The following is a 15,766-nucleotide window of genomic DNA, read 5'->3' as shown; positions in this document are numbered from 1 at the left end:
TTTGACAGTGTCTGGACATTGGGCTGTTTACTAGGTCTATTGGATTGCCCAGGCCATCTAGGAATGGCTCCCCAGAGACTTGTCCTGTTCCCTCTCCACCAATCCCATGAACAGGTGTCACTCCTATCCCCGGCCAGGCCTCATTTCTACCTACTTTTCCCCATCCTTATGGCTAACATCCTAACCTGCCTAAGTGGTCCTTACCTCCTAACTGTGCTCTCCACTTTCCGATCCTGCTTTCCACCCCACCCCCAATTCATTCTCCACCTAGAAGTCAGAACATGGGTCAGATCCTGTGATTCACCCACATAAACCTTACAGTAATTGTTAATGCACTTCGAATAAAAACCAAACTTCTCACCAAGAGCATAAGGCCCTTCAGCATGGGTTCTACCCCACCTCCCTGACCACTGGACTTCCAGGAGTATACCAAACCTTTCCCTGCCTCAGGGCCTTTACACTTGCTGGTCGCTCTCCCTGGAACACTATTCCTGTAGCTCTTCACATGCCTGGCTCCTTCTTTACCTTTAGGTCTCAGCTGGAATGTCAGCTTCTCAGAAAGACCTCCCCTGACTGCCTTATCTAAATTATTTTCCTTTTGTTACTCTCTGTCGTAGGCCTTTTTCCATTTCTTCTATACCACTTACAACCACTCACTCATTTATGTTACAGTCTGTCTGCCATGCTAACATGTAAACTCCATGAGGACAGGACTCTGTCTTGCGCATGGCTGTCCCTGCTGCGTCCCACATTGGACCTGGTACCTGTAAGCACATTTGTTGGATGATAAATAAACAGCCTTGCCTTTGCCCAGTCTATGGGGGTATTTGGAATCCAGCCCTCCTTGGAAACAGACAGACACAAAACCACCCAATGGCCTCGGGAATCCCATCAGAGGAGGAATGCATTTAATAAACACTAACCAGTTTTCATGGTTCATCCATTTACTAATTCCTTTAGCAAAAACCCACCACTATCCAATTACCAGAAACTGTTCTAGGGACTGAAACTTTAGTGGTGACTGATACCAACGAAATCTTCCCTTCAGGAACCTTAACTGACCCTACAAAAATCAAATAAACATTTGATTATAAACAAGTAAACAACAAAACAATGACAAATGGTGGTAAGGTGTGGCAAAAACTAAAACTGGGTCTTAGGAGTAGAGTGTGAGTGAAGTGGCCTGTTAAAGAGAGGTCAGGGGGATCTGAGGATTGTAAGCACAGGGATGAATAGGCAGGAATGCCCTGAGCTTGGCCCATCCCATTTTACCACCAAGTATCACGATGTTACAAATGGGCAGGAAGGCAAGAGTAGGTGGGAGGGATGCAATAAAAGATACCCTTGGCCAGATAATGCCCCTTAAAAATGACATAGGTAATTTGCCCCTGTGAAGTTCTGTTTTCATTCAGCCTCAGCCTCTTGGGGCCTGCTGACTAAAGGAAAGTCAGGGATTCCTTCTGTGAGGCAGGAAGTCAACACTGCCAGTCCCCTGTGTTAAATATCCACCCGCTGCATCTGCTATTAAAATGAGGGGCCGCCTGCCAACCAACACCCTCACTGGTAGATGTGTTTTAAGGTGCAGGACATAGGGCTCCACCCTGACGCAGCTTGTCAAAGGAACTCTGCAGTGAATAACAAATAGAGCTGCGATAAATTTGTGATACCTGATGTGGAAGCTAGGATGACTAAAAATAACAAAACCAGTCACACGTGTAGGTGACAAAGTTCAACATGATGTGTGTCTCCGTGTGAGAAGCCAGTTTGGCTTTGTCTTGCTCCCGCTTCCTTGGCCAGGGGTGCATTTAGAGAGCTGGTGCGGGTCTGGGGAGAGCGCATCTCTCTCACTGGTTCGAGTGCTGTCTTACCTCTCCCCTTTCATGTATTCTTTCGGCAACCCTGGGCACGCCCACTGTGACCCAGGTCCTTGCAGGCCCTGGGGTGGGTGGGGAAGCCGGACAAGAATGGTACAGGAGTCCTGGTCTCAGGCACTTGAAGTCCATGTTTTCTGTCTTGGGGAGCCCAGCCCCACCTGCCTGCTGCCCTAGGAGCTGTCCTAGCTGCCTCCCTGTCATCAGCCTCCACTTCACCAGCCTTCTTCCACCAGGCGGCTGAATTGGTCACCTCTACCTCTTAAATAACTCTGATCTCCCATCCACTGCTGGTGCCCCAGGTCAGGCCAGCATCCCTCTCCCCCGGACTGCTGCAGAGCCTCCCCCTAGCCTGTCTGTCCCACCCTGTCATCCATGCTCCACAGGTCTTCTGTAGGCACAGCCATCTTTAACAATCACACCTGGTCTCACCATTTCCCACCAAGGGCCCGCAGGCCTCCGAAAGCCTATCCCATCGCTGGCCCTGCCTATCTGGTCCAAGGCAGCCCCTCCCTCCATCAGGGACTGGATGAAGCTCCCAGAGGTCCCAGGGGTACCTCGCTGGACACTGTCTCCCCTGCAGGGCAGCAGCTCCGTGCCTCAACCTCACGGCACTACCTGGTAACACCCTGGGCCAAGGCCACTCATCAGAAATTCCCTCCTCACAGATATGGGTAACCGTGTGGTGGCAGCCACAGTAGGAGCTAGCCAACACGCAGCCCAGGCAGCAGCTGGTGTCGTCATGGAAACCGCGCAGAGCCACACGAGGCCTGGCCTCTTTGCTCTGCCTTTCTGGCAGGCTTCCTCAGCCACCCTGAAACCCATTCACCCAAGCATGCCAGGGCCTTGCCCCTACCCCCACCCAACCGCCCTTCTGTCCTCTTTGGCCAGCTCTTCCTCTCCCACCCCTTCCTCCCCCTCGCCTTCCTCCCAGCCACCCTCCCTTCTGCAGCCTTTGCCAAAGCGCTGGGAGGGGAAAGCTGGGCCAAGGAAGGACTCACATTTTCAATTCTAAGCAGATTTCCCCTCCACAGGCAGGGAGCCCTTTCATGCATTCTTTCCCCTATTATCATAAACGCAGGAACTTGCATTAGGATGAATGAGCAGAAACTCCTGTCTTTGTCAGAGCCTTGGCAGAACGCCAGGCAGAGAATGACCTAAAACATTCAGAACTAAATGGAGCTGGAGAGGGGGTGGAGATCCCTTGCTGGTGAGAAATGGGATGGGACTGGGGGGTGGGGGTGGGCAGCCCTTGTCTCTAATTATAATAACAGTGTATGCCGTGTGCCCAGACACTGTGCTAAGCCCTTTGCACAGATTCATGTTTAATCCTCACAAAATTCCTGTGCCCTATTTATCCCACCATCCCCTTTTATAGTTGAGCCAACAAAATCAAGGGTATCAAGGAACACGTCCAAGATCACACAGCAAATGGGTGAAAGAGTGGGATTTGAACCCTTGCACCTCTGGAGCCTGAACCACAACTTCAAGGTCACCTTCCTGAGGACTGGTTTATGGCTCTGCAACCAGTTCCCATCACCCAGACCTTCCACCTACCCACTCCCTCTCTTCACCCCAGCCTTCCTCATTTCCATTTGTCACTGTAATTTGCAAATCAGACTGGTTTGTCTATTTGCTGCCCCCAAGTCAGACATAAATGGGAGACCCCAGGCAGAGGGAATAGGGTCTCTTCAAGACCCAGCCTCTGCATGTTTGTGCTGCCTGGAGGGCAAACAACTTGCTCTATAAACCTTCCTATCTCATGTTTGTCTCCAGTGCACGAACTCAGGCACAGAGCGAACGCTCAGCAAATGTCAATTGCGTGCTAGGCTGAATGTTACATGTCTCCCTCCCAACCACTACCCCTCCCGTTCCACAATCCACCCTTTTCTGCCCTTTCTGTGCCCTGGTGGAGCCTGCCCCCTAAGGATGGTGTCAGAGTTCTCTTGGTCTCTGGCTTCTGGATGGATTTAGCCAATGGGAAGCTATAGCCTCAGGTTACAGGCAGGAGGAGAAAGAGCTGATGGTCTTTATTCCCCACCCATTTCTGACCACAGGTTAGCAGTGGCTGCTTCCCTCTACCAAAGGCCACAGTACCCATCCTCTCACCCTCTCCTGCAGCTCAGCTCTGCACAGGCTCTGTGGCCCACCCCCTACCCTGTAGTCAGGCCTGGGGTACATCCCCCTTACTGTTAGTTCTCCTTGCCTTGTCTACGACCTCAGAAAGAGTGCTCTCCGGGCACTCCCACAGACCCTGTTGAGGCGTGCAGCCTTCTGTGTCCTTTCAAAACCCCTCCACCCAACCCTGGCCCAATGCACGCTCCTCCTATTGGCCCCATCCTCTCCTAGGTGCCAGAGGTAATGGTATAGTAGTGAACAAAACAAAAGCCCCTGTCCTCACGGAGCTGGTGAGGAGTCAGACAGACAATAAACAAACAAACAGAACATATACCATGTCAAGAAGTGGTTAAAGTGAATGAGTGAAAAAATGAATGAAAGAATCAATAAATGCCATCATTTGGATGTCATGACTAGACTTTAGAGATGACCTAGTTTAGACCTCACTTTACAAATGAAGGGAAGGAGGCCCAGAGAAGATGCTCAAGGTCACACAGTGAATTGTTAGTAAAAGCTAGGTGGGTTCCAGCTATCCTTAACTCTGCCATAGCCAGAGGGGTGCAGCTCAGCCCAAATAAGTTGGGGGTTATGGGCAGGGGATACAAAAGCCCTTGAAGTTCCTTCTGGTTCTTTCCCTTTTTTAAGGACAATCTTCCAGAAGTGTCAGTGGGGGCAGCAATGAGTTTACTGGAAGGCTCAGGCAGCTGGGTAGAAACGAAGGCATCACCTGGCAGGAGCAGTGAAGTGCCTCTATGCCACTTTAGGGGCACCTTGTTGCCCAGCCAAGCAGAGGGCACTGTGGGCCCCAGAGCCCCCAGCATGCCAGAGCAGGGGTGTGTGGGTACAAAGGCCTGTCCACCAGGGCACTGGGGCTGCAGAGTGCTGGGAGCTGGGGGAGGGCTTGACTGTGGGCCTGGCTGTTTGGAAAGGGTATTGTTCTTTTGTTGCTGACCAAGCCCCAGCCCATGTGCAGGGCTTGGCTGGGAACCTGCAACTGCCCTGGTTGACTGGGTCATCCGTTTCCCAAGCCCTACAATTCTTCCCATTCCAACCAGCTCACCCTCTTGGCATGCCCCCAATGCCCTACTGGGTGGAGGGAAACAGCAGTAATATGTATTGAATCTGCAGTATGCTGACCACAATTCATGCATTATCTCAATACGTGATAATCTTTGCAACTATCCAATGAGGTGAGTTATTATCGCCATTTCACAGATGGGGAAAAAAGAGCTATGTGACTTGCCCAGGCCAGAGAGCAGGAAGAGCCAGACTCAGATTCATCCAACAGGAAGGCCTGGGCTCTTGCCTTACCTGCCTCTCAGACTCCTGCCAGGGACTTCCTGCCAGCCCACCCTCCCATCTGGCCTTGAACACAGCCTACAGGCCATACCCCAATCTCCTTTCTGTGGTCTTCTCAGCACTGGCTGCTCCCCCACCCCCGGCCCTTAGAGTCTAGGGTCCATGCCCAGTGTAGCTTCTCTGCCATGTGGCCCTGCACCAGGCTCTTGGCCCCAAAGCCAGGCTGGGGTTGCTATAGCAATGCCCTGCCCCAGACAGCCTCGTGGGCCCCACAAGCCGCTGGAATGTCTCAGAAATCCCACCCTTCAGGCCAGCATCCAAACTGCCTCTCCCAGACAGTCACTCTCATTAGGAGCAACAGGAAGATCTTTTCAGACCGTGTCCTGATTTTCAGTTTGGAAAACAGATGGCCACCATTTCGAGGGCCCCAGATGCCCTTTATTTCCCTTTTTCTTTCATTCTGTCCTCTATCTCTGCCCAATATTGTGTGGTGATTACAAGCACAGACAGAGCCTGAGCTCAAATTTCAGTTCGACTTCCCAGCCATCTGACCTTGAACTTGTCCTTGGTGCTTGATTTCCTGGTCCTCATGGGTATGATAATTATCATATCTGCAGATTAAAGAGATTTACCCAGTCAGACTCAGTGCCACCTACTCAGGAAGGCCTTCCCCACCCTTCTACTTAAAATTGCAAACCCACCCTTACCCCAGCACCTCTCCTCCTTCCTTCTTTATTTTGCTCCATAGCACATGTCACCATCTTACATATATTTCACTTATCTTTTTTGTTTGTTGGCTGTTTTTCTACTGGAATATAAGTGCCATGAAGACAGAGTTTTTTTTCTTAATGTGTTTTCATGGCTGTGTCCAGAACATTGCCTGGCACACTGAGGGTGCTCAAAAATATCTGTTGAATAGAGGGGTGAATGAGGACAGGCCGATGGCACAGGCCTTTTTCACAGGCTGTGATCTGAGGCAACCGGAATTTTACCAGGTGGCTGAAGCACTTGGCATAGGGCCCGGGCTGTGGTTAGCGCTTGAGCCCAGTCGATGCCATTGTCTCTTCCTTTCCCTTTCCTCAGCCCACACCCATACCTTGGGCCTCCCAGTGACACCCTTGGGAAGCCCTGCTGGGAGCCCACAAAGGGAAGCCGTGGCTGAGGCAGCATCCTGAATGGAGAGCTGGCCACTCTGGCTTCTGACCCATCACATGGGGACACCCCGGAGCTGTCAGGCTTTCCCTCCTAACTCTCACCCACAAAGGAGGTTGAGTCAGGACAGAAGACTGAACAACGGTGGCCTCAGGCCACCTTCTTGATGCCAGGTCAGCTTGCTCTGCCCAGGCCTGCAGCAGGAAGGAGCCCCAGGCACAGGGCAGGCTGTGGCTGTACAGGCAGCTCAGGGCAAGGGGCCTGCCTTTCCATGCTGGGGTTCCCCCACAGATGGCCAGCAGGCTGTGTGCCCCCCAGAGCCACAGCCTCCACAGGACCACTTTCACTTTCTGTTTTTTCCTCTGCAGCAAGAACCACGAGGCCAGGAGCTACTGCGCCAGCTCACTGAGATGGGGTAGGGGGTGGAGGGGTCAGAAAGACTGGCCCCTGGGGCCCCCTGGGCACGGGGAGAAAGGGGGTATGGCAGCTTTCTGTGTCCCACTGGCTGTGAGTGAATCTCACCTGATGACCCTCCCTTGGAGTCTCCAGAGGAGACATTTTCCAAAGCGCGGTTGTGGTTGTTATCTTACTGGACCCTCAAGCTGGGGCCGGCTGGAGAAGACAGGAATGGAAAAGCAGAAGCAGGAAACATCCTCCAGCTCAGATGGGACCTCAGCTGCAGAGCCAGAACATGAATGCAGTGTTAACCTTTTGCCAGGTTTCCTCAGCGTTCCCAGAGGTCCACCTTGCTCAGGGGAGACCTGCTCAATCCCTATCCACCATCCACCTGAGAGGAACTGAGGCTCGGGGCCTGGCAGCACCTGGAGTGGAAACATGGCTGCTGCCTCCAAGATACTTCTAAGGAAAGAGATTCTCCATATCTGGATTCCCCAGCAGAGCCAAGTGTGTCTTAGGAGCTGGCGTGGGGAGGAGGTGACATCTGGGAGGGGACCCAGAGCCATCAATAACCCTGGGAGAGAGGTTGTGTTCAATCTCATTTTCTAGATAGTAAATAACAGGCCTAAAGACACAGAGCTAGCACCTGAGAGAGGGGAATCCTCAGCCAGGCGTGGGGTACTCCAAAGCATTTCTGCTGGCTTTGGGGGGCAAGTCCTACCACAGGCCCTGTGCACAAACCACCTCCCCCCCATGCACGTTCTGTCTCTTTCCTTGTCCAGGTCTCCCCAAGGAGAAGTGTGTTTGAAGCCATCTGTCCCCTTCAGAACTGCCCCTGCTCCATACACACACCTGTTAAATGTCCCTGAGCTCTGAGCACCGCTATGTCCCAGGCACTATTCTAGGTACTAGGGACAGAGCTGGGTCACACAGGACAGAAAAAGTCTTTGCCGTCAAGCTTTTATGGAGGAAAGGGAGTGGACAGACAAAAAAGAAGAAAACACATAAGAAAGATAAACCCTGATAGTGTGAAAATGCCATGAAGAAGCTAAAGCAGCTGGTTGCATGGAGACTGAGGCTATAGGACAGAGGGACGGTCTCTCTGAGAGGGGGACATTTGTTCTGAGATTAGGGCCAGCTACGCTAAGATGGCAGCAAGGGTAAGGGCTCTGAGGTGGGAATGAACCCAAAGGGTTGTCCGGGACAGTCCCAGGTCACCCGTATTGTCCTGGTATTGTTTTTAATAGTTCCTCCTTTTGTGGCCAAGAGTGACCCATTTCAAAGACGTCACCCAGGACAAGGGGTTGGGTTTATTTTAAGAGCAGTGGAAAGCCATTGGAGGAAATCATATGATCCACGTCATGGAGAGATCTTGCTGGCTGCTCCCTAGAGAAGAAAGTTGAGGGACCAAGAGGGCAGAAGATCCATGCCCAGGGCTGCGGCCACCCAGGTGCACTGCGATGTCCCAGCCACTGGATTCCAGTGGGGGCAGTAGGCAGGGGAGAAGAGCATTTAGAAGGACCTGCAGGATCACCCCAGCCACCTCCACCCCTACTCAGGCTCAGCCCCCCTGAGCCAGCCCTGGGCATTTCTCAGATGACCTTCAGAGCTCAGGGACCTCCCCTCACATTTCCCTGTCTGTTCTTGCCTAACCAGATGCAGTACGTTGGGCCAGCCTCCTGCCTGGTCCCACCTGCATCCAGCCCTTGCCAGGTCCAGCCAGGCTACAGAGCCACAGGAGAGCCCACCTGCCTGCCTGCAGGAAGTGGGCTGGCAGCGCCTGCTCCGTGACCTTGGGCTGCAAAGTACAGCATCCGCAAAGTCAAAGTGAGTCACTTCCTCCCAGGGCACCCCCCTGGGTGGCCCTCAGTGGCTGTTCCCTGCCCCCTTGCCGCTGGCCAGGGGCTGGTGCTGGCATGAAAATGCTCTGCATGCTAAGTGCTTGCTGGGAGCCCGCCACCCCAGAGGCTCATTTGTCACCCGCTGCTGACTCAGCACTTCTGGGGGAGGCTTTTCCCCTGCCTTAGACGAGGAGGCGGAGAAATAAGGCGGCCCTGGCTCTTTCTGCCCTTCCTTCCAGGATGTGAGTGTGGGTGTCTGTGTGGGTGTAACTATTGTATGTTTCTGCGTGTTTGTGTCTGTGTATATGTGAGTCTGAGTGTCCCTGGGTCTGTGTGTGCCTCTGATGTGTGTCAACATGGGTGTGCCTTTCTGGGTCTATGTATGTCTGCCTTTTGTGTGCGCCTGAATCTGTGTGTGTCTTTTATATGTGTGTTTATGTATGAACCTTTCCTGTAGGTCTTTAGGTGTCTCTGTTGGCTCTGTCCTCGTGCATATGTTGTCTCTCTGTGTATGTTGAGTCTGTGTGTCTGGATGTTGTACCTCTGTGTATGTGTGTGTTGTCTATCTGTGTGTAGAGTTCGGTGTGTTGTATATGTGTGTGTGCACCTCTCCATCACACTGCAGACCTTTCTTCTCCTATCTCCCTCATTCCCACATCTTCCCCTCAGACCTCACTTACCCCCAGAGTGATCCTCACCTTCCCTCCCCTGGTCCCGAGCTCCTGTCTGCACCCTTCATCTCCTGTCCTCTAAACGTAGGACCTCAGGGATTAAGAGCTCAAACTCTGGAATCAGGCAGATCTAGGTCTCAACCTTGGCTCTGTACTTGTCAGCCGAGTGACCTTGATTGAGATTCTTACCTTTCTGAGCCTCAGTTTCCTCACTTATAAAACAGAAATGATCCTATTTCCCTAAAAGAGATACTCTCGTGATGGAGCCTGCCATAACACAAGCTGCAAAGGATGCCTGTTATTTCTTCTTAAAGCAATCAGCCCAGTATCAGGCACACAGCCAGGGTCTAATGAACAGCAGTCAAGAACAAAGGCGCTGAGCAGCCAGCTCCTTGGCTGTCAGGGAAGGGAGGGGTGTGGGAGCCAGTGACCTGGATTGGGAGCTGGGCAGGAGCCGTCTGCATGACGGCCACTGCAAGGAAAGACAAGTGGTGACCTGATTTAGTACTGCCGTGGGCGCCGAGGAAGTGAGGACTGCAGTCACAGGTGAGGGGCTGGAGCCATCCTGCCCTGCCCTTCCCTTCCCCAGACAGAGTCCTACCTGACAGCCCCAGCTCTGGCAAGAGCCCTAGGGGAGCAGCATGATTCCTCCCCACCCCACCCCCAGGGCAGCCCTCATGCTGTGTCCCTGGAAGACCACCCACATTCATTTGTTTGGATCTTCTTACCAACCCTGTGAAGGAGATTCTTAGCACACCCATTTTGTAGCTAGGGAAACAGAGTTTCTGCAAGGTTAAATTACAAGGTCACAGGACCCACATGTGGCAGAAAGAACCCTGGCACTCCAAATCTCAATCGAGTACTCCCTGGATGTCGACACCACCCACCTCTTCCTGCACACACAGCCTCCCCCCACCTGGCCCTCCCTCTGTGCCCACAGGCCGAGCTCCCACATGGGTTGGACCACATCTTCCCTAGCACTAGCTCCTGGACCAAATTCTTCCCAGAGCCTGCCAAGCCCTGCTCCCCATCATTAAAAATAGGACTTTCTTCAGAAGGGTTAGTGTTGATCATCTCAGGGCCATCAGTGTGGATCCTCACTCCATCCTTCTGCTATGTGCAGCAGGGGATGGCAAACGAGCTTGGGTGGGGCCACAGGGTCTTCCCCATCAGCAGGGGGGCCTGAGGTTGGCAGCCCACACTTCAGAGTTGCTGCCTAGGCTTGGTTGTGGATTCAGAGGGTAGGGGGCAGAACCAACTAGAAAGCAAACCAGGGATCCAGGCAGGTAGGAGTAGTGAGAGTGCAGGCTTAGAGGACAGAGACCACACACATTTCATGACTCTGTTGCTAACTAGCTGTGTGGCCTTGGGTGAGTCACTACCCCGTCTCTGAGCCTGAGTGTCCACATCTATGAAATGGTTTCTTCCAGGTCACGCACAGTCCCAGATGCCACTAGACCTCGATCATGGCCAAGTCTGTGCTATCAGATGCTACCCAAGACCTATATGTTAGGGAGACTCCGCCCCAACAATGCCCCGCCCCAGCCCTGCCTCCAGCTCTCCTGGGAAAACCAGCAGACTACACTGGCCATGTAGGAGCCAGCATGAGGGCTCAGGCTGTCTGGAAACAGAACTTAGAAAAGCCCACAGTAGAAGAGGGCACCAGAGAGCTTCTTTCTCTCCTGCTCCAGGGAGTCTGGCACCGAGCTGGAGGCAGAAAGCAGGGTTCTCTGCTCAGCACCCAACTAGATCTGTAGGTGAAGCAGGAGTCATTTCCACTTTTGGGGCCTGTGACTTGGGGAGGAAAGGGATGATAAGCATCTCTGGACTTCCTGATTCACAGGGTTATCTGAACCTGAGGTGGGGCCTGTTGCAAAGCAGACATGCCCGTTTCTGTCCAGACACAGTCCAGGCGGGCAGTGGGCGGCTGCAGCCTGTCCTTACATGGGGCTGAAGGGGCCCAGCCACTCAGTGACTCACTTACCCAGCCAGCTAAAACCGGGGCCCCACCCTTCCTTTCTCCTGCTACCCACAAAAGCCCCTTAACATAGCATTCTTGTCACACGGAGACTAAGACAGAGAAAGATATTTCCAAAGGTTGGCAGATGATAACTGGGAAATAAACAGAAGGCCATGTGATCACTTAACCAACTCTGGAACCACCTACCTCTGGGTTTCCTGGTGTGTGATTTTGTTAACCCTTTATTGTGGAAGTTGCTTGAGTTAAGTGTTTTATTCTTGCAGCCAAAAGCAGCCCACTGGATATGAACCTGGTGGGCCCTCCGGGAATGTTATCCTTACAGCAGACAGTCTGCCAGTAACAGGGTCCTTCACCTATTCTGGGGGTCTGTGAGGGCCTGGGGGGATCAGAAGAAGTCTGATCAGAACAAATGTGGAACCCTGATAATGGTGGTGCCTTTAAGAACTATGGGTCAGATGTAGGATGTATTAGTAAGGAGAACATGAAGGGAGGAATTCATCAGGAAAATTGGGGCCAAATTCTAGCTGTTAGGGGTTGAAGACACAGCAGAGTGAAGAATTGTCCTCCAGAGCAGTGTTCTTTCCAGTTGTGAACTGAGACCCATTAGTGGGTCATGAAACCAATTTAAGGGATTGCACCCAGAATTGCACTTCTTCTTATGGAAGAAATAAAAGCATAGCTGACATATGGTAAAAAGAACGTAGAGTTTCATAAAACTTGGGTTTCAGGATATGTATGTAATCGCTCAGAAGTCATGAGATGAGATGAGAAATGCATTTCTTACTGTGAGTTGTGGTTTTAAAGGTGGAAAGCAAAGGAGTACGCACCAAAGTGTGCCCTTCGTACATGTGAGGGGCAGGGGTCTCTGTCCTGACACTGGATTCCAGTATCCCCAGGACTGCCTGTGGAAGGACAGTTGACCTCCACTTTCCTAAGCACTGCATGAGTTTCTGTTTCTCACCTCAGTGTGCTCCAATCCCTTTGCTACTTTCTGTAGTGCGAAGGTTGGTGGCTTTTACCCAGATCCCCCATCCTCAGAATGTTTTCACATTTCCCAAGAAGCTCCACCGGACAAGTCGGTCAGGATCTTTGTTGAACCTTCCAAGTGTCAGGTGCCACCTGTCCCCATTCCCTACCCAGAAAACATGCGGAGAGGCAGGGGCCAGCATAAGCAATCAGGAAAGGCAAATTTGGCTCCGGAGGAGGTCTTTCCTCAGATGCTCTCCCCTCCTATTCCCACTGTTCTATTCCCACTGTTCGGCAGAATCTAGAATGTAGTGGGGTGGCACAGAGAAAAAACTAGAAAGCTCAGCTTCTGCCACCAGGCCGGAAGGCCGGAAGCCCCACCGGTGTCCTGTGCCAGTGGTTAGCCCCTGTTTGTCATTTTGCAAATCTGGTCTAGCCACCTCCGGTTAAAACTCCCAACCTCACCCCAGGGGGCAATGACTAATTACAAAACACAGTTTCTCTCATTTTCCTTGGGCTCCCCTCCCTGCCCACAGTGCCCCCTCCCAACGCTAGACTGGGCTGAATGAACTCTTGGCCCAGCCCCTCCTCCCCATTCTGCACCCTCTGGGGCTCTTTCTGCTCTGCTTCTGTTTTACTTTCACTTTCTAGTTGCTCTCATTTTTCTGCAGCTTCTTAGCCTGGAGTTCAGAGCCCTGGCCCTTTCTCAAGGCGAGGGCCATTTTTGAAGCCCTGGGCTGTGCCCAATTAGTCAGGTCTAGATTCAGTGAGAGTCAACAAATATTTAGTCAATGCATTCTGTTCCAGGTGTCAAGTATGCAGTGATAGCAACACGGCAAGGTTCCTGCACGCACAGCTTCTAGAAGCCTGGGTGATTCAGAGACACAAAGCAATTAAAAACGGTGGACAAAGGCCTTGCAGCTAGATGCCTGGTGCTGGAGAGGCACATGGGAGAAACGCTAAGCCAGCCTTGTAGGCAGGGCAGCTCCAGAGGGGGAGAATTCAGAGCTGAGGCCTGAACGATGACGTGGAGTTGGCTGTTAGCCAGGTGAAGAAAGAGAAGAGTCTTTTCAGGCCAAGGGAATGGCCTGTGCATCTCTGGGTAAACTGGCTAGAGCCTGCTGTGGGGGTGGGGGTAAGGACTGTGAGAAGCTGCAGTTGCAAAGGTAGGAAGGAGCAAGATGGAAAAGGACCTTTACACACCTGCTAAGCCATTTGGATTCTGCCCTGAAGCCATATGGAGTCTGCCTTGAGGGTGAGGGGTGCCATGAAAGGGTTGTAAACCAGAGTGACATAATTATACAGAATGGAATTGGAAGGCAGAATGGAGGCAGAGAGATCAGTCAGGAGATGGTAGTTGCAAAGAGAAGTGGATGGACGTGAGAGATACTTAGGATACAGGATCCATTCAATGCAGAGGTTAGGGAAGAGAAGCAGGCGAAGACTGCGTGAATGGTAGCCCCCTCTGCTTCCCACAGGATGAAGAGGTGGGGGTAGGGGGGGCAGGAGGGCCCAGATGACAAGGTCCTTCTGGAACAGGTCAAATGCTAGGTGTCTGTGGACACTGGACCATTAGGTAATGGTGCTCCGGGCCCCTAAACAGTAGCCTGGGACAGAGTGTAGACTAGTCACCACCTACACACAGAGGTAATGGTGGCAAGGTGAGGTGTAGAGTCAGAAGCTGTGAAGGCCTGCAGTAGAGAAGCCACCGCAGAGCATGACACTGGTGAAGGACCAAAGAACGACCAGCAGGAGAGGGATGAAGACAGCTCAGAGGGCGGGCCAGGGACACCCACTGCTCCAGGTCAAAGGATGTGGTCAGCCATGCAACTGGGAGGCCAGGTGAGGCAGGGCCAGAGCGGCTTCCCCAACATGGGGCAAAGGGAGAGCCTCTGAGCGAGGTGGTGGTCGACGGAGGGTGACAAAAAGCTGTTTGGTGCTGGGGCCGGGGAGTAGCCGGCAAGGAGAGGAGTAACCAACTCACAAGGGCCTTCTAGGCCCCAAATATCCCCTTTACCTTTCAGTAAAGCATGATTTAAATGTCTCTGCATTTCTTTAAAGATCGTTCCTTATTTTGTGCCCAGACCTGCTGCCTTGTAAATTCCACTCTCGTTATGCTGCTACCCTGGGGCCACACAGAACATGATGGGTCCGCCGCCCTCACCACCACCCTGCCATGCAGGAGCTGGCCAGGAGATACCACACTAGCACCCCTGCCTCCCTCATCCTCTTCCCCAAATTAACATTCTCATTTCTTTTCATTCTTACTCCCCCTTTGTCAGGCCCATTTCTGCCTCAGTTGCTCCCCTCTTAGAGATGTGCCCAGCTATGAACACCACCTGCCTGGGTAGGTTCTACCAGCATGCAGGGGGGACCATCACCTCCCTCTTTCTAGATGCCATCTCTGCTAAAGCTGACTCTCCCTGGCTCTGCTACCCTCAATCGTAGAACTAACTCTAAGACGAGAAGAGAACTTGAGATTCTTCAGGACCTAAACTAGAGTTCAGTGTCCTGATTTTGCAGATAAAGAAACTGAAGGCAGTCCAGGCCACAGAGATAGTAATTAGCAGACAATCAATCAGAGCCACAGGCCAGTGGGGCGGGCATGGACCACAGTGGCCTGGGGCAAGCATGCAGCCTTGGTTGTGGTGGCCATAGTGGTGGTGAAAGGGTGTGGGAAAGCAATGATTGGAGAGCTGTCAGTGGGAACATTCTGGAGGGTATCCAAAAGAATTCTATCCTACAAAAAATATAGGGCTGTTTATAGATGTTTGAGATGCTGTACCAAAGAAAGCCAATTATCCCATAATAAATTTTCTGCTCTTCTTTTAGCAATAGAACTCCCAATTTTTAGTGGGGCAGACACCCACTCAGTATAAAGATTACATTTCCCAGCTTCTCTCATAGCTAGATGTGGCCATGTGACAAAGTTCTGGCCAATAGGTGTGAGCAAAAGTGATGTGCAACATCTAATCTGAGTTAGCCACTTAGAGGTCAGAGTTCTTCCACTTTCCCTCCTCCTTTGCCCCCCACCCCCGCCTGCCTCCAATGGATGGAATGTGGACCCAGAGGCTAGGGTGCTGAGTCATCTTCAATCATGTAGAATAAAAGGAAAGAAGGATACCAGGAATCTGTATCCCTTACAAAGCAGTGCCACCCTGTCAGTCCTGAACTGCTTACACACCTACTGAAACCTGAGCGATAACATCAATCCTGTAAGCACCTATTATTGTGGGGCTTTGTTAAAGAACTGAACTGTAGCCTAACTATATGGAGATGTTCATTCCAACATTGTTTATAGGGTGGTTTTCCATTTTAATGGAAACACCCAAATGTCCATCAAAGAGAGAGTGAGAAAAAGAACCAAGGTAACTCTGTACAAGTAAGTACCTGAAGTCATTAAATGAATGAAATAGGTATCTGTACACTGACCTGGAACAGTATGCCTGATCTAACATTAAAATGAAAAAG

At 51.9% G+C, this 15,766-nt stretch overlaps 1 long non-coding RNA gene across 1 annotated transcript in view; it reads right to left on the bottom strand.

Annotated features, from left to right (window-relative positions):
• Window positions 1–7,110, bottom strand: part of LOC140843247 (uncharacterized) — a 43,727-nt gene extending 36,617 nt beyond the window's left edge. Inside the window, exons 1-2 of the long non-coding RNA XR_012120851.1 lie at window positions 6,963–7,110; window positions 5,841–5,899 (exon numbers count right to left, since the gene is read on the bottom strand). This is a non-coding gene — a long non-coding RNA (uncharacterized lncRNA). The remainder of the gene's footprint in view (window positions 1–5,840; window positions 5,900–6,962) is intronic.
• Window positions 7,111–15,766: the final 8,656 nt, after the last annotated feature.

Source organism: Manis javanica, chromosome 8 (genome assembly GCF_040802235.1).
Source record: "Manis javanica isolate MJ-LG chromosome 8, MJ_LKY, whole genome shotgun sequence".
Taxonomy (NCBI): Eukaryota; Metazoa; Chordata; class Mammalia; order Pholidota; family Manidae; genus Manis; species Manis javanica.
This window is presented reverse-complemented; position numbering and strand designations above follow the sequence as displayed.